Below are 26,442 nucleotides of genomic sequence, written 5' to 3'. Positions count from 1 at the left end.
CCAGATATGCCATTTCATTCCTTAGGAATTTTGGTGCCCAACATGGGGAAGGGAGAACTCTTGGGGTTCACCCACTTGAGCTAAGAGAACCTTTTCCTCTTGAACACACAAACAGAACATCCTGACACTGTACCTGAAATCCCAGATCTGCAAGGATGAACTGGAGGCCCTGACTGAGGTCACTCTGTCTTGGCTATGGGAGAAAATAACCCAGGCACTCCTAGATGACCATAGAATACGTTCCCTTGCTGTTTAGTTGTTTATTTATACCTACTGTTCCTTATTCTGGAAAGGTTATAAAAGAGCCTCAAATATACATATAGTAAGTCGTGTGAAAATAATAAGAATCAATTGCAGAGGGTGGAGTAGGACTTAGGAAAAAAAAGAGTAGAAAAATCAAATAAAGCCAAGGAGAAGATTAGCATAGAGAAATGCAGGCTCTCAGGTTTGCACAGCTCCTAGAGAACTGCAAACTTGGCTGAGACTTTGTGAGCAGCCAAACCAGGACCAACATAACGTAGTTCATACTGCCCGCCATAGAAAAATAATGCAATTGCTACAAGGAAGGCATATCTGTCCTAGTACTGAGATCAGGAAGGGATGCACTCCTCAGAGACAGATAAGGGCAAAGTCACGTGATGCCCCTGAGACAGAGTGCAAGTGTTATATGATCTCATCCCCCAAATTCTTCCAAACCAGAGGACAGCACAACAGCAAGCAAGGTCAATACAAACAGCTGTCCAGAACCATTCCTGAGTAAGAAAAATAAACAAATAAATAAAATCTGGGAAAATCTCCTGAGGGAGTAAAGATGGATACTTAATCTACCCAGCTCTCTGGTGGTTTAAATTGACCCTACTAGAAAATATAAGTATCTGGGGAAAACAATTAAGCTGGAAATCCTTCAAGCCATTCCATGTGACTACTAATTCCTTCAGCTGAGCATGCAGTAGAAGTGGGCAACAGTAGGTTTGAGTTCATGTTTTTAGCAAGAACCTGAGAAATAAATAGATACTCATTAAAAAGCAGAGCCATAATTTACCTAGCAACTAAGTGGAGGGAAGAAACAGGTTGCTTCAATTAAAATTTAAAAAGAAGACTGTTTTCTAGGTAGACAAGATGGCCATAAGCAGGTAAGCCAAGAAAGAGTGGGGAACATGTATAAACATAATTGTGAATTAGATCTCAATCTACTTAAACCAGTTTTTAATTTATTCATATGTGTTTGGGCCACCTCTCCCCTGTAACCCCTGATCCCCTACCCTAACTCCCTCACCCCCCTCGCTTACAGGCAGAACCTGTTCTGCCCTCTTCTCCAATTTTCTTGAAGAGAAAACATAAGAAATAATAAGAAAGACAGCATTTTTGCTAATTCGAGATAAAGATAGCTATACAGAGAGATTCCTCGCATTGCTTCCATGTACATGTGTATTACAACCCGAATTGGTTCATCTCTACTAGACCTCTTCGCTGCTTTCTGGTCACTTTCCCATAGTGGCCTCTGCCAGTTTCAGATTACTTTATTTGCTCTTCTACAGCAGGCACATCAACCACTTCCAACTTTTAAGTTTCCTTCCCTTTCTCTATTCCTCCTGTGTGTGGTCTCCCCTTACTGTATGACCCATGTCCAATAATATTGCTGTATTCGTTTAAGGTCTATAATCTTCATATGAGGGAGAACATGCAATTTTTGGTCTTCTGCCCTAACTTCACTTAAGATGGTCTCTGGTTCCATCCATTTACCTGTGAATGACAAAATTTCATTCTTTTTTTTTTGTGTGTGGTTGAATAAAATTCCATTGTGTATAGATACCACATTTTCTTAATCCATTCGTCAGTGGTAGGGCATCTCAGCTGTTTCCATATCTTGGCTATTGTGAATAGTGCTGCAATAAACATGGGTGTGCAGGTGCTTTTGTAGTAACCTAGCTCACAATTCTTTGGGTATAGCCCTAGAAGTGATATTGCTGGATCATATGGCAGATCTATGTTTTCCAAAGTGGTTGTACTAGCTTATATTCCCATCAGCAGTGTATGAGGGTTCCTTTTTGCCTGTATCCTTGCCAACATTTGTTGTTGGTGGTATTCTTAATGGTAGCTATTCTAACAGGAGTGAGTTGGAATCTTACTATAATTTTGATTTGCATTTCCTTTATGGCCAGGGATGGTGAGCATTTTTTTATGTGTTTTTTGGCCATTTGGATTCTTCCTTTGAAAATTTCCTGTTTTGTTCAGTTGCCCACTTCTCTATTGTTAAACCAATTCCTTAGATCCAAACTCCTTGGTTAATCCCAGCTTCAACAAAGGAGATAATGTTTTTCATTTCCCATGGCTATGTTTTTAGAATGACTATATTTTAATTATAGGTCAGATGATATTTCAGGACATTGGGAAAGTTATCTATAGCTCTTACAACTATTCAGAGGAGTTTCAAAGTATTTAGGTTCCTTTAGTATGAAAGTATTGAAGGTGTTACATAAATGTAGGTTATTATTATGATTTAATGATATTCCCCTCAAACAAAAACTGCTAAAATCCACAAGGTACAGAATGAAATGCACACACTTCCCATTATTTGGGGCCAATTAATTAGAGAGCACATAAACAATTTACTCAGTCACAGGAAGACAGACTAATAATAATAAGCATGTGGGCCTATAGATTCAATTACAGTAGCTGTTCTCTCTCCTACAATGCAGGAAGAAAACACTGAACTGATTTCCCTCACCTCTTCCTTCCTCCTACCACAGCCGTCACACACACACACACACACACACACACACACACACACACACACACACATGCACACACACCTAAGACTAGAATACAGATTCTAGGGGCTTATGCTTCCCCCTGACGTAGGACAGATATGAATAAACCATGCTGAACTGTGAACTCAACTCTACCTACCAGAAAGGTGCTTTGTGAATCTACTGAAACAGAACCACACACCTATGTGCTGGCCCCTCTCTGCCACCCCTGTTAATGGTGCCAGAGGAAAGAAGATAGTAGATATAAAATAACTAAAGTTTTTTAATGTATCAACTTGCATTTGACTTTGGAATGCATGAGATTTAGACTAGTTTAGAATTGGTTTTATCCTAGGAAAAGCATATAATCTGGAAAAATAAAATAGAATTGTGGTAAACAGAGCCAATAGCTCAGCCTTCATGAACCATTTGTCACCCTTAGTCTACATAGTAGACAATCAACATTGGTGGAACATGGAGCACCTCCTCCGTTTCAAAACCCATGCAGAGTTACACAAAGACCAGCAATTGTAACGGTATAAATGGGAGGCAGTTACATACAGCACCATTTGAGTTTGCCTCTGAAAGAGGAAATCCAATTTTCCAAATGTGCTCATCACTGTAACTTTTTCTCCCTTTATTTTGAATGTGTCTAAAATAAGTGGAGCTGGTTTAGTGGTCACCATATTAATCCAAGAATAAGAAATGAAAAAAAAATTATTCATTTCCTTTTCTGTAATTTTAAATACAATTTAACAACAAAACAAAAGACCCTCTAAATCTCCCTTATGGATTTTGATGGTTCAGAAATATGCAAGCATTTGAAAGCAATAAAAGAAATAACCTAAGAAAATTAAGCAAAATGAATTTGCAATTAGTTTGTGAAATTGCGATAAATGCATTTTGAAAGCAAAGAGTAAAATGTAACTTTCTTCAGTATAATTTGAAATTGCCTTTTGTGCTTAATATAGTTCACTTATAATTAGATGAAGATTTTGTTCTGGTTTGAAACATTCAAAGTTCCATCTTGAGATTGCTATGTACTATGTACACAGAACTTTTCAGCAAGAAAGCCTGCTGCTGCTGCTGCCGCGTTTGCTTTGACAGCCTTTATCCTAGTTTTATAGAAATGAAACAGTGAAAGAACACAGCTGGTTTGAACAATGGAGCATGCTCAACATTAGGCCAAACACTTTAGATATTGCAAAATATTGCAGGCTATATTTATAGCTCTTAGCAGGTTTTTGAAATTCATGCTGATACTGCCTTACTCCTGCTTATTGGACCAAATTGCCATTTAATGATTAAATTATTTTTTGGTTAAAAATTGCTTTCAAAAGCAATGGCACTTAGACTAACCTATTGGCAATATCAAAACAGCAATGACTTGAAATCCCTTCTAAAGTACTTGAAGATGTCTTTAAAATTCCAGATCATTCTACTTACCTAGAGAGCTTAAGACTATTATGTTGATCTATTTTTTTCCATAAAGAAAAAGAATATTCTCTTTTTGACGACCTCTGTCCCAGTTATGAAATTGTGCCCTGACTCATTTACCAGCACCTTCTGGAAAACCACCCAAGGAAAATCAGAGAACAGGCCTTCGGGTAATTGTCTGTACTGTGTTTAAACTTTGTCCTTGCATGGCAGTTGTTTTTAATAGAATTCTGTGACTTTGGGGAGTGCTAGCAAGGGCTCAGATCCTTTCACACTAATAACATGAGGAATAGTAAAAAAAGGAAAGTGGCCAGTGGTTATAAGTCTAGTCACTAGAAGCTGAGCCAGGCAAAGTTTTGCAGGACAATGGGATTTCTGCAGGTGGATCAAATCCCCAAGTGCTTCAAGGGCTAGGTCTACAGCTGCCCTGTCCTTCCAGCCCAAAGTGGAGGTACCCTGAATTCCTATAGTATCTGTTTGCTAATCCATTACCACTATCATCATTACTATGCCAGTGAGATCTTAGGGTGTGTGGACTTCACCTCATGATCCCATAACAATGATGGGAATGACCAATGAATAGCCACTATGTGCCAAGCAATATATTATGCACTTCATATATGTTTTCTAGAAAAGTGATTAAAATAAAGCCTCTGTTTCAGTTATTTATTGATGTATAACAAACTACCCCCAAACTCAGTAACTGTTACTTCTCATAACTTTTGAGAACTTTTGTGTGTTGGGTGAATGGCTCATATACTGGTCTCCTTGGGGATTACCCAAGTGGCTATAGTCATCTGACAACTTGACTGAGGCCAGGGGGGTCCAAAAAAATCTCCTTCCCATTTATGGAAATTGATGCTGGCTGTCAGCTGAGGATTTTCCAATTTGAAACTAGTATTCTTTCAATAATACTAGGTAGCTTCTTATTAGTGGAAAAAAGGTTTTCTTATGACTGCATCCTGTCAACTTGGACAATGGCTGCAACAATAGCTACACAAGACAGAATTGTCAATTGATGGATTGAGAGAACTAACAAACTGGTGATGACTTGTGAGGAAAATATTTACATAGTTTTTGATTGACCCCCAAGTACTCTAGCTGATTCTCTCCATAGCAGGAGGGCTTGGTAAGCTACGCGTGCTAGCTTAGAGGAGCAGTCTGTTCATTCAGAACAAAAGAAGGGCTTCAGAACTCAAAGAACTCCAAGGACAGAAAGCACTCAGTGCTTCTCAGACTTGCCTACATATAAGACTCACCTAGTATGTTTAAAATATCTTGTTGACTTCTTTTAAATAAGAATCTCACAGGATTTCGCCAGAACTTCTAGACCTATAAACTACCTATAGGAGCCCTCATGCTGCTGTATCTCAGCTGGATCTGTGAAATCTTTGAAACAGCTAAAAAGCCAGCTCTACAAAGAAGCAAAGACTCAAGTTTGCAATTTAACAACCCACCCAAAGCATGAATTGGAATCAAGTTATGGTTCTTCCTAGGTAAACCACAAAGAGCTGTTCCACTGAATTTACTCTTGGGAGTCACAGCAATAAGTTAAACAAGAACTGGATACCACCTATTCACTTGGTGGCAGGTGCTAGAACTGAACTGGCTAGAGTGACTGTTCCAGTAAGAGTGGTCACTGATATCAGAAACAGGAGAAAACCATCAAGCTGTCTGCTCTCCCCTCCCCCACAAAAAATATATTTAAATATCAGACAAGAGAACAACTTTCCTGAGTCCTGAACTCAGAAGATAGATAGTAACACAATTTCTTTTCTTTTCTTGGTAGTACTGGAATTTGAACTCAGGGCCTTGCACTTGCTAGGCAGGTTCTCAACCACTTGAACCATGCCCTAGTCCTTTTTCACTTTAGTTATTTTTTAGGTAGGAGCTCGAGTTCTTGCCTGGGCCTGCCTCAGACTGGCATCCACCTCCCAGTACCTGGGACCACTGGCACATACTACCATGCTGGGCCTGGACGAAAATACTTGTATTGAACACAAAACAGTGACTTTTTCAAAGTCAGGAACTGATGTATTCTAACAGTAAATTGAAGGTTTACACAATTCATTTAAATAAAAGAAATTTACAAAAATCTCATTTGTGCTATTTTATTTCTATGAAGACTGTGAGAATAACCTTGTTTTCAGTAACAGATACATGGAAGGTTCTCACTATTACTTTTTCTGGTGCTTTGAGAGACGTGCTTTCAGCTAGAGCATTGTGATTTCCTCCTTCCATGATTCTTAACTTACTCTGAGTAGGGCAATCATTTGAGTAGTTGTCTAACTCCCAGCCTACACCCATACTTCCCATTCTCAAATAAAGCTCCTTGCAGGCAGGAACTGTGTCTTTTTCATCTCAGAACCCTGCAAATTAACTGGCAAGGTGACTATGACATAGGAAGTACTCAATAAATGCTTTCTGAATTCAGGCTACTACGAGTGTTCTGTTGGAATAAATAAAAACTCTGAGTAGTATGTGGAGCCCTAGTACCAGCAGGTGAATAAAATTTAAGTTTCTCAGGTGTATACACCAGGCTCATAGGTATAATGAGTATTTGTTATCAATATGCAACATGACAAGAAGTAAAAGAGTGCATTTCCTTGGCAAGCCTACTGTACTTTAGTAATAGAATTATAAAACTTGATTGTTGATTGCTTTTTATTTTTCATTTCAGTAAATTTTGTTTCTCCTCTTAATGTACAAGCTACTTATAAGCCAAAATATTCCTCATGATACATGATATTATACTTGATATACCAAGGACATATCAAATAATATTTGGTTCATCAAAGAAGGGGTCATATGTGACAAATATGTGGCCATATGTGATCTAGGGAATCTTGTTTGTCTTACATTTTATAAATAAATTTTAAGACATCAGAATGTTAACAACACCTTAATTCAGGGCTCTGGAATATAGTCTGTGAAGGTTGAAAGAAGGTAGACTGAAGACATGCATATTTATAGCTGATCAGCAATACAGTATAATAAAATATTAATAGTAGTTTTTGAAACTTAACTTATTCCATACTTATTCATTCCAAAACTTAGGTCTTTAAATATTATCAGGGTTTACTCATTAGTATTTATGCTGTTGTTCATATAAGAGCATCATTACATCATTTACTCACTGATTGAGGGAATAACTTAGTTGAATTATTTTCCCTGTTTGATTTAAGTGGGAAAAACTGTGCACATCATTTCTGCTCATTTTATTCACAAAGCATAGTAATATATGAATCCTACAAACCATGAACTTCAGGAAAATTCTCAAGAATGAATGTCTTCTTTAAGAATCAAAAATATATGTATTCTCATGTGATAATCCAGACTGAAATAGAGTTCAACACCACTACCTGAAAAGCATACCTGTCTTCCTGTGGAGCTCAAAATAGAGGATAGACTCCTTTAATACTAATATGCCTTTATGAATGCCATTCCCTCTGCTTCAGTTTCTTTCTCAACCACTCTCTGTCTTCACAACAAAGATTAAATGACACCTTCTCTGTGAAATATTATCTGACTTCTACTTTCTACTCAAAAACAGTCCATTGGTTTTGCTTATGATTTTATTCTAGAACTGCATTAATGAACTCAGCCATCATTCAGCAGGCACACAATGGCTTACCACTTGTCAGGCCTCATGCCTACCATCAGAAATCCAGTGAGAAGCATGGCACAGCCCATCTGGTGCCTGTGCGATTGCTTCTCTCTGTCTCTCCCAAACCATAAGCTCCTTGAGGTGTGAAGATGCATCTGTTCCATCAGTTGAATAAACCAAGGGCAACAGGTGACAAGAAGCATTGTGAAGCCTACAGATTTGTCTTCAAGACCTTTACCTGCTCTTGTTGAATTTGCTTAAAGCCAACATTTCCCTCCTTCCTCTACTCCTCTTCTGAAATCTTTCTGATATATTTTCATTCTCCTTGCAGAAAATTGAGCCCATTATTTTCCCTACCCAAGCATCCACCATCCCCTCAGTATCCTAAAACAGAAACCCAAGTGTCTCAGTCAGCTTCTTCCTTTCCCTAACCTTCCACAGCAACTAAAGGCCCCTGGTTCTCCTCCTTAGTGTCCCTGTCTCTTTCTCCAGTTGTCCTGCTATAGTGTCCTTTTCATCCTCTGCCTGGACTCTCTGTGTAGCATCTCAAGTGGAGGTAGTGATTATGGGCTATTCCCACACCCATTTGTTTTCTTCTCTATGTCAGAGTTTTCTCTCAAGACTACAGATCAGATCTTTTCTTTCTCATCACTCTTCCATCACTTTTCATCACCTTCATAACAAGGTGCTGACAGGTCCAAGCATAGAACACTCCTACAGCATAGAAGACACTTGTTTTTATTAGTTTATATAATCTTAATGGGCAACAATCAAGTCTTATGTCACAAATAAATTTTAATGTGTTATTTGAACCCAGCATAGGAGACTCTTCAGGAAGAAGCTTTGCTTTTTGCTAGCTCTCTAACCTCTCAGAGGCCTCTCTGCCTCTACTGGAGAACACATGGGAAAGGAGAACTTAGGAAAGTGTGACTGTGAAATATATCATCTTCTCACCAGCCATGTATCATACTGGCTGCTTAAGGAACTTTATCAAGCCCCGTCCAAAGGAGAGTAATTCTATTCCTTATAGGCATGGATATTCTGTTCACTGCAACAGAATAAGGAAAATAATGCATCTCTTAAGTAGAATCAGGGCAGCTTCTGAAATTTTCCCTGCCTTCCAAGGTACTCAACCTTTATGTAGAACATGTCTATGATCTCTAGGATTTAATCATGTAATTTGAAAATGAGAGAAGTACTAAAAATAATCTAATCCAATCTCCTCATTTCACAGATAAGAAGCTTAAACTCAGAATATTGAGATTTATCCAAACTCAGATAACTTGTCAATATTCTTTCCCTTTCCCCACCCTCGCAAAATAAAAGGTAATAAATTTTATAATATTAAACAATAGCTTCATTTATGCATTTTTCTGAGGAGCAAACTCATTTGCATGCCAGGGCTTCTGTTCCAATGTGGTTTCACTGCTACAACTCACTTCTTATTTTGCATTTTCAATTAGACACAAGGTGAAATGTCTCTTTATGGAAATCTTGACTCACTTTTATCTGTCGCTGTGGGTGTATTAAAGTATATGAAGTTATAAAAAGATATGAAATGTGAATATAATCTAGTTTAATTATTTCCATCCTCCAAAGACTATGATTGCAGTTGGATGTCAGTGAAATCTCCAGTGGTTGAACTTCATGCTTAGAAAAATATTGAGCAGAACAAAAAAGTGCATAGAGAACAAGGAGTTGAGTGAGGACTACCAAAAAAGAACATTTATCTCACCAAAAAGAACATGTTCCAATGATGGAAACATTGCAGCTTCATATAGCATCAGTGAGCTAAAAATCATGACAACATTTGGCAAAGTTCATCCAATCCAACTTCAGTCTATATATATAGATCATTGAGCTACTTTTTAAGTGAAAAAGCACTTAAAACATTTCTACTTGATAACCTTACTTAGACTTCCTGTCTGTCCTCTTCCATTAGCCAGAAGATAAATCTCTTAGCAAATGAATCTCAGCTGTAAAGTGGCTGCTGAGGTGCAATTCTTCCAACAAGCTGGTGTCAGCAGTCCTTGCTAACTTTCATGATGACCAGCATCCACACAATAACTGGCATCTGAGTTTTAAACATCTGTGTTTGCACTCATCTTCTTTATCTTTGCTGACAAATTTTGATCCCTGGCTCTTCCAGGCTAGGCAATGGGAAAATAAGATTTTCCAAAGGTCCAAAGGAGCCTATGTTGTAAACAATACTGTCCATATCTCTAAGGCTGCTAGGGAATTAGTTTGGTTTGTGAAAGAGTAAAAGGTTTTTTTGTCTATTTTCCTAGGCCAAACTGTTCTCCTGGACAAATGTTTCTTAGGTATCAATCTCAGTATTAAAAAGGGTCTTTTCTAGTTTCTACCTCCTGTGGAATTTTTTTCTTTTTTAATTTTAAATTTAATTTTAACTGATGCTTTAATAAAAATAAAACTGAACATATTAAAAAGGTAGCATGTTTTGATAGATGTAAATATTGTGTAATTTTTAAATCAGGATGTGGGGAGGTTGCTCAGCTACTTCAGAGCTACAAACTTTGGAGGCTGTCTCATCTCCCAGGACCTATTACTGATTTACGTAGGCAACTCATTGGAGTAATAGATGGAATTTCTCTACAGATATTAAAAGAACTTTGAAAGTCTTGTGCATACTCACAATTGACCTACCACCCTCTATCATCATCAAAGTGAAATGATAGTGATTTCACATCTCCCATATATGTCCCTTCTCATAAATTGCTTATTGACTGATTATTTTTTACTTATTTGCCTTCAGACCAGTTTAATTTCACCATTTCACATGTACAAAAAGTGTTGCAGGGTTGGCAGTCTGTCGCATACTGTTCTAGATCATGTATATTTTCATGGATGATCTCAGCAGGTAAATCATATGGACTGTCCCCTCATATTCATTCATAGCAAAGAAACTCTTGGTTGGAGCTGAGTGAAATAAAAATGAGATCTAAATTTTGTCACTGTGGCCTCAAGATATTATGGGGTGTCAGGAAATGGGAGATTCAAGATAAAAAGTCATAACTCCACCAAGATCTTAATTCTCCTGAGTGACTTCTATTTTAAATCTCTAGGCTGTCAAAAAAAAAAAGCCATGACATAAAAGAATGTATAATCTATATTTTAACAAAGAATAAAGATAAATATGCTTAATTTTCATTTCTGAAAACTGGAGACAATAGTTTACCTCACAGAGTTATTCTGGAGGTTAAATACGATAGTACATTTAACATGCTAGAACTAAGTATTCTGTGCAGTATATTGAACGTACTTGTTAATGTCATTTATTATTACTGGATGAGGGACTTGAAGAGTATTTATTGTCTATAGGTACTTCAAATCATGAATTTCTATGGTTTATGCCTAATACTTAGAATGGACATACTGGTGACTTTTCATTTGGTATCAGAATGGCTAGGTGGTTGATCTAATTTTTCATTTTTCAACTAGTTGATGTGGCATTACATAGACCCAGCCTAAGAGGACCACTTATTCCAAAATAGCTGAATGATGAGCCCACACACTTGACCTGCTTTCAGCCTCTCTCTCAAGAGTGACAGCATCAAGTTTAGAGTTGAGTCCATTTGGCATTTAGGCACTGTGTACATTAAAGCTTATCTTATAAGTCAGTGAGATTGCAAGACCAGACTCTTGTATTTGCTAACTATATGATCTTGACAAAGCACTCACCTATCTCTGCCTCCCCTCTCCTTCTCCTTTTGTGTCTCTCCCTCCTATTCTCAAATTAGTTCTGGGTGACAAGTTATCTTCATCTTGCTTACCAACTCTGATCAACTGAGAGATCCTCTTCCTGGAGACCTAAGTTAGGAAGGATTACAAGGTTTAAGGATTCATTGGGAAAGAATTCTATGATTGACATAAGTCAGGAAATTGAGTTATTCTAGAAGTCTATTTGCCAGACTTGTGGGTTGGAGGATTTCCAAATTTTTTCCAACTAAAAATTCTATCAACCATTGTTATAAAGAGCCATTAAAATCCAGAAGCCTTGGCTTACACCCAGCCTCAAGAACTATTTTAAATTTGCTCTGTACATACATGCCACCAGAGAGATTTGAAGACTGTATTACAAAATTGGCCCTGGAAATATGTAAAGATGACCTTTTTCTAAGCTAAAGTAAGAAGAGATGCTCAAAAGTATCATAAATTCACCTCTGAACCATAAAATAATAGCACTAATCTCCCACCTGTAGAAATGACGATGGGTAGGATTGGAACCTCTCTATGGAAATGATGTTTAGATTCCTTGTCAAAGAAATGAATATAAGGAGACATTTTGGGTTTCAAGGGATGATAAAGAATAATTGCTCTACTTCTATGGGGACAGATCCTTATAACAGAGGTACAGGTTATTTCAGGTCCATTGCAGGAGGGGCTACCTAGATTATCTCTGATGAACTATGCCTGGGCAGGTGGGTGCCTTGGTGCATGAAACAGAAAATGTTGAGCTCTGAGAGGCATGACTCTGGGGTGATCCAAAACCCATGATTCTGGGATGATTCAAGGTGATTATAGGCATCGTTAGCTAAGGTAAACCATTATGCTGCCATCTTCACTCCATTCTCCCACCAAGATGACCATGAGGGTTGGTAAGGTGACTCGGTTTGTAAGGATCACCATGTCTATTATCTGTATAGGGCTTGTTAATAGCCAGTGTGGAGCAGTGAGAGTTAAAGATAGCATTGCAGAAACCAAACTCCAGATTTATCCTGATTGGATATGAAATTCAGACCTAGACTTCTATTAGTCTGTATAAACTTCCAAGGGTGCTCACAAAAGGAAAATGCAAGTCTTGTGGAAGAAAATTAAGAGCTATGGATATTTTTACCCCAAAACTTTTGGACAAATACCTATGGGTTACAATGGAACCATAATTGAGAGATAAGTCCTGGTATATCTTATAGTACTTGTTCAATACTTACAACAGAATTAGCTCCAAAATAACTCTTAATATACTTCTATTATATCTGGTTGATATCCTCCCCCCAAAGTCCTTGTTTCTGTTGCCATAGATAAAGGTCTGACTCAGGTTTAGATTAGAATGTTTGGTATCAGCAATCTACCCTTCCCAAACATAATAACTTCATCCAACCCACCACTAAATCTCCTCCTTGTCATCTCTCTGTATCAACCAAAATCTTATCCAGTGTATGCCCCAGGTGCCACGCTTAGAACTGTTACACGGAAGTGCAGAAGAAAGTGTTCGCCCAGTGTTAGCAGTGGTTACTTTTTACTGGCTGAGAAAACCTGATAGAAAACACTAAAGTTGAAAAGCATCCCTGAAGACCAGAAGAGACAGGACTTCATGTGAAACATTGAGATAGAGAGTTTACAAGTGAAAAATAGAGGAAGTATTCAGAAGATGACAGCCGTACGCTGCTGAGTGGGGAGATTGACAACTGACAGGAGATAAACCTAGTAAAAAGAGCTTCACTTTCATTAAAGTGTACATTAGGAGTTCCTGGACCTATTTGTCAGGGTGGTGATATTGTCTGAATAGACTTAAGAAAAATAGCTTAGTGGCATTTCAACTTTAATTCAATTTAATAAATATATACTAAGTCTCCATGCTTCATGCACATCATTGAAGTTGTTACTGGAAAAAAGAAGAGGATGATAACAAAGAAATTGGATAATTTTCAAACAAAAATGTTGACTCCTACTTGCACTACTAATCAGAATTTTACTATGTTGATATCAGCTTCTTTCCTCCTTCGTATCTGCTCCACAAAAACCGACTCTTTTTTGCCTGGTGTTTGCGTTTAGAGCAGGTCAGTCTTATGCTTTGTCAGTCTCACAAAGTTTCTGATTCCTGGGCTCTCCTGCCCTCTTCCTTCTGCTAAAATCCATGAATTATCATAACCTTTACCAATAATGGGAAGTGTTTTCAGCAAATCCAGCCTCCCTTCCTTCTTCCTTTCCACCTACCCTTCCTCCATCCTGTCCTCCTTACATTTTCAGTCCTTCTATCAAAGCCTTAGGATGTCTGGTCAGCTCTCTCCTTCAGAGGTTTCCTCAACTCATGAGGCCTAGTATGCTGACTTTCCCAAGGCTGTTGACATTCTTCCAGTTTACAAAGTCTATGGCAATTTTAAATCATGAAGAAACTTTGGGAAGAAGCCCTTGTGATCTCAAGAGTGTTTTCACAAAGTCTTCCATAACACTAGAGCTCTAGTTCCCCTCTTCAGAGCACTGCTCCATTACAGAACAGGTGCCTGCTGGAATTTCTTCCACCTGGCTTGGATTGTAGTCCATGGTTTTCAGGTGGTGTTCTCTCACCAGACCAGAGCTGTGGATCCCCAGCATTCTCCAGGAGCAGCAACTCTTTTGGAACACTCAAAACTTCTCTAATGTCTGGAAGGTTTAGGAATGACAGAGTTAATACTCTTAAATGCCCATCAGGGCAAAGTTAATGTTCTTAACAGAAACCTGAGCAGGAGACCAACCACCTGCGTGCAGACTGACCGCTTTTCTGTGGAATCCTGGGTGTTCTGCCTAAGCAGGTTTCCCCTTGCCCTGCGGTGGGGGCGGGGGGGGGGTTGGCAAGGAGGCTGACACACTGAAAGGAATCAAGCTCAATAATGAGCAAAAGAATGATCAATAGTGCTTCCTGCCCTCAGGTAGAGGCTTGTGCACAGCAGGGTGCTGTAAGAAAAGCAAACAGCTAGATATTAGGTTGCAATGTGGACAAAACCCACTTACATCTTAAATTTGATATCATTCTGGTGATTGAGGAATGGAATCCAAGCCCACCACTTACTAAAGAACTTTTTAACAATAGCATTGTCTTCTCTATTACCTGAAGAGCTATAGTAACTATTTTATGGCACTTTTGTATTCTTAAAGAAAAAGAGAATTACATGTGTACTTTCTCACTAGATACATATTGTATATTATGTATCTATTGTAGTCTCTGTAATGGTACAAACAGCAGTATTGGCTGTGGGCAGAGCACAGGGGTTGGGGAAGATGGAAGCCCTCCTGAGTGAAACTAAGTTATTCTCTAGTTCCTCCTTTGGTGCCTCCCACGAATCCAGGCTGCTTGTAACATTACAGTTGGCAGTGTAAACAATCACAGAAGAAATTAGATGAGAAATAAAGTTGGTAATTCAGAAGTCAAATTTATACTGGAAATCAAATTTAAAACAGAACTCTCAATATAAAGAGAGTACATATATATCATGTGAGTGTTGAACTGCTTATCCATGCATGTTTTTACACATACGTTAGACATACAGAGGTGTCAGTTTATTCAAGAATACATGCTTCTTAGACATTTTCTGGATGCAGGCAAACCCAGATCTGCTACTAAGTGGCTAGTGAAGTAATTAGGCAATTCACATCAATTCCAAATGTCCATTTATTCTTCAATAAAATTGATTAGGTATTCTCAAGATCTTTTACAACTTTAAGATCCTAAACATTTGTGTACAGGAGGGCAGTATTAAACAATTGTCAGAAACTCCCTCTTCAACCTAATCCCTAGCCCCATCCCTGAATGCTCAGCTGCAGACAAACATCCTGGACATTAAGGTTCACTGAGGTTTAACAGCTGGGTAGGGAAGAAAATGGAACGTGAGGAGTAGAAAGGAGTCATCCGCAAGAAGAGCAGAATCTGTTCATTGACTAACTGTGACAAAGTGCAAGCCTTGTCCCTCTGGAAAGTCCTCTTTGAAGCACATGATGAATAGATGAAAAGGATATTTCTCCCTAACTGACTCAAAAATGGTAGTAGAAATCATAGACTGTGAAGTCTGATGGGTTCATGTTCAAACCCCAGCAATACCACCCACTAGCTACATATCTTGTTATTTTGCTAATTCTCAATTTTCCTCACCTGGAAAATGATGATCCTAACATACATCTCAGCAAGTTCTTTTAAGGCTTAAATGAGAATGTGAGTGATATTGTCAGATGCTGCTTAGGACAAAAAGATAGTGTATATATGTGCTTATATATCACCTAAATGTGTATTATAATATACTTATGTATATAGATATATTTTACAAATTACATATTTATTATTAACTCTCTGATAAGCTTGATTCATAGAAATTCATGGGAAAATACCACTGTTATTTGCCAGTGGGAAAATAGAATAAAATAGAATTTAATTATTCATAAAGAGTAAGAGTTTCATTTTCTATGAAAAAGAGGATTTGGAAATTGGAAAAAATAAAATGAGAAGAAATAAATAGGTAACTGGACACTATATTTTAGATACATTGTCAATGAATGAGAATTGCTCCATGGGACTTCCTTGTTTATGTCAACAGTTAATAATAAGGATGGCTGGAGCTGCCCCCACCCAAATGGTAAAGTCTCATCCATCACTCTATCATCTATCCATTTGCTAAAGACTTCTTTATGATTTCTCAGGGATGAAAGCTCCAAGAAGGACCAAGTGTTTTATTGCCCAGTGCCCAAATGCCCAGAGCACTGATGGCAGATGCTCAAAAAATACAATACTGCATAGACTTTTTACGTTTTTATTCTGTTAATTGCATCCTGTCTGTCTCTGCCTAAAATGCAAGCTCCCCGGGCAGTAAGCACTGCTTTTCTCCCTAATATATCCCATGTGCCTAGAATGGTGCCAGGCACATGATGGGTGCGCCATGAATGTTTTTAGAATGATAACTAGAGGAGGTAGGGAGTTTCTAAATTCCTGCAATTTAGAAACATTAAAGTCTCAATCATCCAGCCTGTTCAAGGAATTTCTTAACCTTTAGTTTCAAATGGATGTTTCAAGGAAAATGACTTCCACTGCCCCTTAAATGCAGAGCATTCAGCTAAATAACCAGACCTTTTAGGAGTTTCTGAGAAGATGAAGACAAAGAAAAAAAATCAGTTCCATATCCACGGTTGCAAAGGCTGTTCTACATTCATCCAAACTCACTCTCTCCTACACTGGTTTGTCAAATCCTTTATTTAAATATCTCATTATCTAAGACAATTTTGTACTTACTGTCATGAAGGCTTATGAAACCTGCAAACTTGTCTTGCTGGAACAGGTACAATTTAAGCCAGTGATTGTTCAAGAGAGAAAGGAAAGGTGAAGAATGGCACCATTGTAAAGATTAGAGCAAGAAGGTAGACAGCCCTTGCAGCTAACCTCTGTTCTCTGGGGTGTTTGTTTAGGCTCCTCAGACAATGCATGTAGCCTAAAGAAAGAGGGAGAAAAATTGTAAGTCTTCATGTATAATTTTTGTTGTTATATCTAAACTGATAGTTGCGGGCTAGGAGCTGAAACAATATTTTATAGAAGTATCATGTTGAAGTTTTTGCAGGTTTCAAAATATTTAAATATGTAAATTTCAATGGAGAGATGTTCAGATTTTTTGATAGTCTAATGATTTTAAGCATCTCATTTCTAGTCACACACTGACAAAAGATGTTCAGATTGCAGTGTGAGTAGGTTTCTATGGTTACAGTTGTTTCCTAGCATTTTAGTGACATCTTTTGTGAGCATTGGCTGCTTCACTTATTTGTCACTAATGTATGTGTAGAACTATAGTTAATAGCCTTGGGCGGACAAAAATTTTTTTTTCTGAATGGCTGTATTGTTTTTTAGCAGCATTTTTCAATAAGGTGACAATGCATTAGAATACTAATGGTATGTATGGTATTTTAAGATGTCAAGTTTTCAATAAAATGATAATGAAAATTTTGCATTTCATTTAATAGTTAAATATTCATGAATTTTCACAGCATGATGAACTGAGTGAAAAATAAAGAAACTGTATAATGTATAATACTAAACATCATAAATTAAGTTTCTTTTCATAGAAGCTATTCAAGAGTGTTTAATATATGGTTCTTCATGGATTTAGACCAATCTGAGCAAAATTAAAGGCATCTAAAAAGGAAACTTGTTTAAACCAATTTAACATATTTTAACACAGCATGTTTACAATATAACAATATAAAGGAAAATGACACATTATAAACAATATATACATTATATAAAAATTATGATGACTAAGTGGGGTTGTAATCACCAACCAAGAGTATTTCCAAGAAAGTAATTATGAAATAAGGATGCATGAGAATAGAGCTAGATGACATAGCCATGAGTAAGATAATGAAAATAAGCAGAATTTTTAAAACTCTGTGCAGCAATGATCATTTCAGGCACTAGGCTAATTTCTAGAGGACCTAAGGGGTAAATACCTGGTCTTCCTTCTGGTCCTAGATGGTCCAGTCCTAAAGCAAATAGAGCAAGGAACAACATTCTTCCAATATTAGAGATTAAAGAATTGTCCTCCAAATTCAATGCATACACCAATTCCGTATAATAAATCATGTGTGTGTGTATGTGTGTGTGTGGATGTGGATACATGCTATTGATTCTGTTTCTCTACATAGTATATAGGAAGGATATTATTATATATGGGCATTCTGTTTCATTACTCACATATTTCCTTCTATGTATACAAAATGTATATTTTTTCTATCTAATGTATGCAGAGAACAAATGCAATTACAAGTAAACTGAATAGTCTTATACATATAAAAATTATACAGAAAAGGAGAATTGTTCAGCTTGAGTAATGGAACATCATAAGTAGGAGCATCTAACAATGTTCCCTAAAGATGAATTAACCAAATGTCCTAAAAATTTTTTAAATGAAAGTAAATAATCTCTTTTATTTAGGGGCAGAAATCTCTACATTGCCAAAATAACTATAATAAAACACTAATATAAACTTTTTAGAAGAAAACAATTTCTTGTCTTTCCAGTAGCATCTGCTCCTATGACCTGTAATGAAAGATGCATCTATGGTAAGAATTTGGAGATTCTGTGTGCAGAGTTGAGCTATCACAAAGGAAGTGACGAATGGAATTCTAATCACTGATTGCTGTGATGTGGCTGACTGAGAAAGAAGCTACTACTTGAATTCTTGTCAGAGAGATATTGTCAATCATTAATTAACCCACAAACTCTCTGCCTGCCTTCTGGCTAGAAATTGTTCAGCTAAACCCTGCTGGTTGGCCAGGTATTCCATGACCCATCCCATTAAGACTCTCAGATGGAATTGAGACAAGCCTTAGAAATGACACGCAGAACAGATGTGGCTGCTGTTGAATAGAATCAATATAAAGTAGATAGAAAACCATAGCCTTGTTGGTGTCACTAATCTATCCAAGAACATGGACTGAAGATGCACAACTTTGAATCCTTATGGGTGAAGAGCATCATCACAGTGTTACTGCCCATGGTGGTGATTAACTCAGTATTATCCCTTTCCCCATAGTAACCACAGTATGGCCACTAATTTCTTCAAGGTCTAACATACATGTCTAATAATATAGATTTGTAAACATAGATAAGAACCAAAGTTAACCCTTTAAAAATTTTACACTTTTGAATGCTTTTGCAACCCTATTATTTCACCAAGTTAGTACTATCCTTGATATATGCTAAGCAAGGGATCATTTTATGTATTAAGTAATTAAATTACCAATGAAAATAACAATTGACAAAAGTGAAAAAAAAAGAATTTCACATACTTCTTGAATTTTAATATACTGCCAAACCCATTCATTTAACATACTGATTTTTATTTATTAAATATTGAATCTTGTCATTCAGTGTCCTGGCTCTACTACTTCCTATTTTGTCTGTACCTACTGGAGGCAGTCTCACCTTTCATGCTCCTCAGTTTCCTCATCCATAAATGGGGATAACTCGAGTAGTACCTACCTTACAAGCTGTTGTATTGGTTAAATGAAATCAATATATATTGTATATACATATATTATATTGATGACTAATAGTAAGAAGGCAATAAAATTAGCTATCTTTATCATCATTCTTATTAGTGGAAATTCATTTAGAGGCAGCTAAACTTAGGACAAGTAGAAAGATGATGGGTGAGATATGTTAAAGATTTTCTGAATCCAAATGTCTTTAAAGTAAATATAAGTATATATCTTAACCTGGATATAATTCTATGGACCGGAAACCAGCAGAATAAATTAGCTTTCTAGTGATCAGCTCTCTTATCCATGAAAGTAGGTTGGTATTATTAATCTCTTCCTGGTCTAAATTGTGATGACTGTATGATTTATTGAAACCAGATGCTTTAAAAAGAACTCATAAGACAAAAGGACAAGTTTGTATGATTCTATTAACAAGAGGTACCTAAAACAGTTAAGTTCACATAAATTACAATAGCTGTTATAGGAGTGGAGTAATGGGGAGGTATTATTTAATGGGAATTTAGTCCAGGAAGATGAATTTTTTTGAAGATTTATAGTGATGATGGTTGGACAACACATGAATGTATATAATGCCATAGAACTATACACTTAAAATGGTTAAAATGATAAATGTTGTGATATGTACATTTTACCACAGTAGCAAATAAATATAAATGGTTTGGGGGAAAACAAAAATTACATATTTAATCCAATATATTAGGGTAAAAATTATCTTTGCCCATGGTTTTGGACACATAGTCAAATAACATAGTATAATTTTTAGTCTCAGTTTTCCTGATGCCAAAGACTTTAAAACTTTGATTTTTAATATTATTTAATCAAAAAAATGTTCATTAATTTTAGATAAGCTTTTTGGCTTCAAATAGGGAAATAAAACAATTACATCACATCATAATCAAAACTATCCTCTTGATACTTCAGGAAGTCTAATGAAGCTACTATAATTGATGCTCCTAGAAAGCCAATCTTTTTTTAGAATGCATGTGTGTCTTGTACCAGAATAAGCAAAAACATATCAAGACAAGCTGTGGCTAAGGTATCTCTTTCATGTATTTCTAGGTTGATGACTAGTCCCATTAAATATCACCCCAAGTGGATTCGGAGTGCTATTGAATAGGAAAAAAAAGACATCCCTCCCATCGTAAGCACACAAACTTCATCCAATAAGAGTGATGTTCTAGCATTTTCTGCCTTATTCTGGTTTATTTCTTATAGGTATTAGAAGAAAGGATATTAATATCCTGTCTGCAGAGATCCAAAACAAGCAAAGACTCTTCATTATTAACTAGGATTGGGCTGGCAGCAAACTTAACTGTTGATTTTGAGGCCTTATTCTTTTCCCCAAAAGTTGCCCTGATTTCAAAATGCCTCACTTCTCTGTTTTATCAAGAAGCAGCAACAATCTACCACCACTGTCATTATGGTATTTCAATCAACTAGTTTCATTGCGGTTTGAGAAAACAATTTGTTGAAACCCAAAGAAAAATCTGCCACGTATCCATTCAGACATATGGCAGGAAAAAAAAGCTTAATAACCAGTAATCAGAGTCTGCCTTCTTTGGGTGGAAAACCACTGCGGACAAAACAATTTATGCTGCACTGGACGAAAATAGTTCATCGATGTTGTTCTCCAAGAGATAGTAAAATAACTCCTTCTCATCTTATATCCCAAAACTAGGGGGGAAAGAGTTCAGATAATGTTGAGATCAATAAAATCACAAAAGCAGAGTCATGTAGGAAATACACCTTGAAATTACTATCTTGCTCTTTTGTCACAGAACCAGTCAAAGGACCATTATGAAGGGTAGTATTACAACAAGTTTTAGTTCAGAGAATCATCGGAATTAAAGTCAACAAAGATATCATATATATCTACCTAGAGTAATGATTGCAATGCTCAACAATCTGAAGTGTCTTTCCATTTCAGAAAACAGACTTTTGATTTTTGCTCACAGCTTAAATAGTTCAGCATAGAGCATCATCAAAATTTATCTTTTAATATATTTTGAACTGACATTTTAACATGAATGTATATTTTATAGGAAATTAATTTAAGCAAATGAATAAGGCTGCGTTAAATCCAAACTCAGATATAATGGGAAATACCCTTTTTCTTCAGTATGCATCAAGCCCCTTAGAACCTTCTCCCTTTCTGCCTATCCCTTCTCACCCCCTCAGGCAAAAGTAAAAGTACCCCTCTGTACAAACTTCCCTAGAACTTCAGAGGGTATGTGTGTTTCTGTGGCAATTTTTCTGATTGACATCAAACAGTGGGAGTTCTTATGTCCATAAAAGAAAAAGTATGTAATGCTTGTCTTCACAGGAAATATAGTAGTTACCAGGCTTGACTATATATTAAAATGACACAAGAAGTTTTAAGCACCTTCCTCAGGTAATATCCTATACCAATTAAATGAAATATCTGCAAGTAGAAGCCAAACAACAGTATTTTTTAAAGATGTCTATGCCAAAATGCAGCAAAGTTTAAGAAAATAACGGTGTATAATAGAAATCAAACTATTGTTAAGCATATGCCAGTAAGCCATCTCTTCACACCAAAAATCAAGAGTTGGCATTGATTTCTTAGCACTATTCAATCTTTAATAACCCTAAGAAAACCAACTTAAAGTCAAGTAGTCAGCATAAAAAGCATCTCTTTTTATTTATCCTTAACTTGATGTCAATCTATGAACCCACTAAACAGTTTCTCTTTAAATATTTTATCTTTATGGATTATTTTTACTACCATTTTTCTGACGAGGCCATCATGGACTGCACCCATTCAGAAAGGTATATTCACTCTCTATATGGGATTAATTTGTCTCTAAAAAGCCTGCACCTTGTAAATGTGGTTTCATTTTCCAATATGGTTTAGGTTCTGGAAGACCCAGACCACACCCATGGTTATCCTTTACTTTAGGTCCTCACAGCCCCAAAACTTCATTACCACCTGAAACAATGTGTTAGGTCCCTACTTTGGGCTTTCCATCTTATAGAAAATGCAAATACCTTTCATTCATCACTTTTATTCTCTACATTTCTATTAAAAATTTGTCTCAACATATGTTTATATCACCCATTAATTTTTCTGGGAAAATAATTTTTATATTTTGATTGGAATTTTTAAAAAGTTACTAGGTAATCCATACTTATTTTTATAGTGCTTATTTTATAGAGCCAATTTGCTCTTCTTAAAGGCAACTGAGCCTTCTAACATGTGGATACACAACTATTTCAACTTCTTGCATGCTCTCTAAGCTATAATGCCCCTCGGAAGCAGTCAACCTTGCTAAAATATGTTTGTCTTGTTAATCTAGATGGTTTTATTACTTAAATGTTTCATCTTCTCTCTTAACTTTTTCCTGTCTAACAATTAACATATTCACAAATGATAATAGAAAAAAAAGAACGATTAAATAGCTCCCTTCAAACAACCTGTTGGCATAGAGCTAGTCAACAACAGACACAATTTTAAAATTATTAAGTCACTGAATTAATTCTGGCTTACAATATGATTTATGATACATTTCTTGGAGTCTCCTTAAGTGATTTTGGAAGTCTCCCTGGAACTCAGACTATTATAGTTTCTAAGTCCTCATATTTTGCCTTATTTATGAACTTGACAGGTTTTTCCCCACCATGTCCCTCTTGCAAAATGAAAGCACTCTTCCTGAGTTTGTCTTAGAAGGTTCGAGGAACCAGTGCAAAGGAAGAGACTTAGCAGAAAGTGGAAGGTGAGAAAATGGCAGTAGCAGAAATAGCAACATGAATACTTTTCCAGAAGACTTTAGCACTGGGTGACTTAGATAACTAACCATGCGACTAACTTGAGTTAATAATAAGCCAAGTATTTCCTAAAGGTCTACTATGTGCCATACTGTGCGATGCATGGCAAAGGGTATAGAAGAGAAGAGAAGAGAAGAGAAGATTGCTCCTGGAACTTGTGATGTGGTTGGGAAAAGAAGACACTCATGTATAAAACACACTTGTTTTCTGAACCACTAAGAAAAACATGCAATTGATTGAATTTTTGACATACCATCAAGATGCATTGATGTTATAACATGGATCTTGATTTCAGAGATGCTAAAATGCAAACACAAAAAAAGAACAGTAAATCTTGGGGTTGATTCAATAAAGTATATACCTGAAACAACTAGTAAATGATACTTAATAGTTCTGAATCCAGAAGCAGCTGTAACTATATGACAAGGCAGAGCACTTCTACAATAGGTACCATGGCAAGGTCCTGGATGGACGCAGACTGACAGAGCTAAGTAGGCAAAAAGTTAAAAAAGCATGTGTAAATTTCCTAAAGTTGCTCATAATATCCAGATAGCAGATTCCTTCTTATTGTCTTTTATAAAAAAGGCATATTGAATATCACATCCACATCTGACCCACTGTCATGTCCTTCTAATCCTACATCCAAAATATCTTCCACATCTATCCTCTCTTTTACTCGCACACTTGCAAAGACTTTATTAACTTTATTTTCTCTACCAAGTCTCTCTAGGCACTATCTAGAGAGTGCACTATCTAGATGCATTTTTCTTATTCACAGTTATAAGCTCAAGGATCCCACTGTTGTAGGGATAGCAAGAGTAGTTAAACAGTGGTGGTAGGCTAGGTAGCTGTCATTCAAGGCCTTACACTATCTGACCCAAATTTACCTTGTCTCCTATCTTTCCATTGCAATAGCAATTCTCTGTTTAATTGACTCATCAGATCAATACTCTCCATTCCTTCTGCAAAACATGGCCTCCGTGAAGCACGGCTGATTAAATGCTCTGGACTAGCCTGTTATACAGTACGCCTGCTTTTTCCCACCAATTAGTGGTATGCTTGTCCAAGCTTATTTATGCCAGTCTTACTTGTTCTTACAATTATGTGATTTAATTAAATATGAAAACTGATAAAATATGAGTACAGAAAGAAAATTGCTTCTATAAAAACTAAGTTATATGCTTGATTTTAAAAAGTCAATTAAAATCATGTCAAAATAAGAATGGGCAGGACAGCTGTATGTTTGTTTGAGAAAACAAATCATAGAAATCCAGAAGGATGCTACACTCAGATTGTCCTCTTCTCCCAATTTTGCTCCACTTTAAATAAGCCAATCTCATCTATATACAACCAGTCATAAAATGGTGTATTATACTCAAAGACTCCAATCAGCAGACTCATACTTCAAGAAAATGATTTGATTCCGCAACAAAAGATTGTCAAACAAATGCATGCTTGTATATTTTATGTTAAAATAAAATAAAATACAGAGAAAAATTATTTCATAATGACTCCCTATTTTTACCAGGTTTTAGTTTATGGAATAGTCATTGCTCCCAACTCAATTTATAGAGAACCTTTGCTCTTACTCTACACACCAAGATAGAATCTGTTGGCTCATCATATCTCTTCTACCCAAAATGAACTTTTCCTACATTTCATCTAATCAATCCTCAAGGATCTGGGCAAATTCCCCAGCTATATGAAATGTTCCCTAAAGTCTTTCTGCAAGAAATTGAACTCAAAGTCACCTGAATTTTCTAATTTCAGTCCTACCATTTCTCATGAGACTTTAAACCAATGTATTTGCCTGTATTTCTTCACTTGTGAAATGGGGCTAACACCTACCACATATATTATTGAAGGATTTAATGTATAAAACAGCAAGCCCAGCTGTTTATGATATAAGTGGGTTCAAAAAATGATAGACACCAATCTATACCCATGTATCCTTCTTTGGGATGGCCACACACCTTTGCTTCTCTTTTGTGATGTTTCTCATACTCTATCCTGCATTTTGTTTCAGTATAGATCTTTTCCCCTTTAACAGACTATTTAGACTTGACTGATGAGCTGTGTGGCCAATACTGGTTTTTTGCTATCATTTGTCTTGCTCTCAAATAAATAAATGATGAAATGAAAGACAGAATGATCAATGAACTTTTGTTCTGGTCAGATAAATAAATAGAGGTCTAGCAAAGAATAAGGAAAGAAAAACACTTTAGGGTGTCTTATGTGATCTGTATTTGACTTGCCACAAAACTTTATTTAATAGACTAGGCAAGAAGGCTTAATTATAGCAGCTTACAGGTGGATGCTTCTATCTCTCCTTCATCTTTTGTTTTTGTGTTGATTCTGCCTTTCTCTAAAACAGTTGACGGGCTAGATTACACCTGACAGCAGCCTTGGCAATCCCTGGAGAATTCCATCTTTGCAGTGCAACATGCTGTGGGCAAAGAGAAAACTTTGCCTGTTTCCCTCCCACCCCCCAAAGGACTGAAATTCTGCATTCTTTTTAGTTGACAATTGACTAGAACATTTTGCAAATAAGTGCCAGTCCTCAATGAGGTGTAAAATACTGACTGTATTAGCTAGTTATTTAAAGAAATGTGAAGATGCTCTTGCCAACATACATTCAATTTAGGCTTTGGATGCTTTGCATGATCTCACAGGCAGCACTTGTTTGAAAATGTTGCAATTTAATTTAAAAGTTTTCACATTTTTTTTGTTCTTATTTTTAAAAGCTATAATGACTCTTTAGGTCTTTAGAGCAGAGACTCTAGAGTTAATCTTTACATAAGTCTATGTCTATATATTCATATGTAAACATGTGAAAAATACCATGCTTTTTAAATTCTTTTTCCTCTTTTCTAATTTCTGTCTTTGAGCTTAAACATTCTCAGTCACAGAATGCTGAAAATGGATTTACAATGTTATTATCTTTGTAGAGATGATCTTTCCAGGTCCATTCCATTGGATTAACCACATAGATTCATTCATGTGTAATTTTATATTCACAGACTACAACATCATTAAAGGGAACCAAAATCCCTTCTTACCACAAGAGGCTTATGACAGAACCCACTTGAGTCACATACCAAGATTCTCCTT

Source organism: Castor canadensis, chromosome 3 (genome assembly GCF_047511655.1).
Source record: "Castor canadensis chromosome 3, mCasCan1.hap1v2, whole genome shotgun sequence".
NCBI classification, from domain to species: domain Eukaryota; kingdom Metazoa; phylum Chordata; class Mammalia; order Rodentia; family Castoridae; genus Castor; species Castor canadensis.
The sequence above is the reverse complement of the archived record's forward strand: the minus strand, read 5'-3'. Positions refer to the sequence as shown.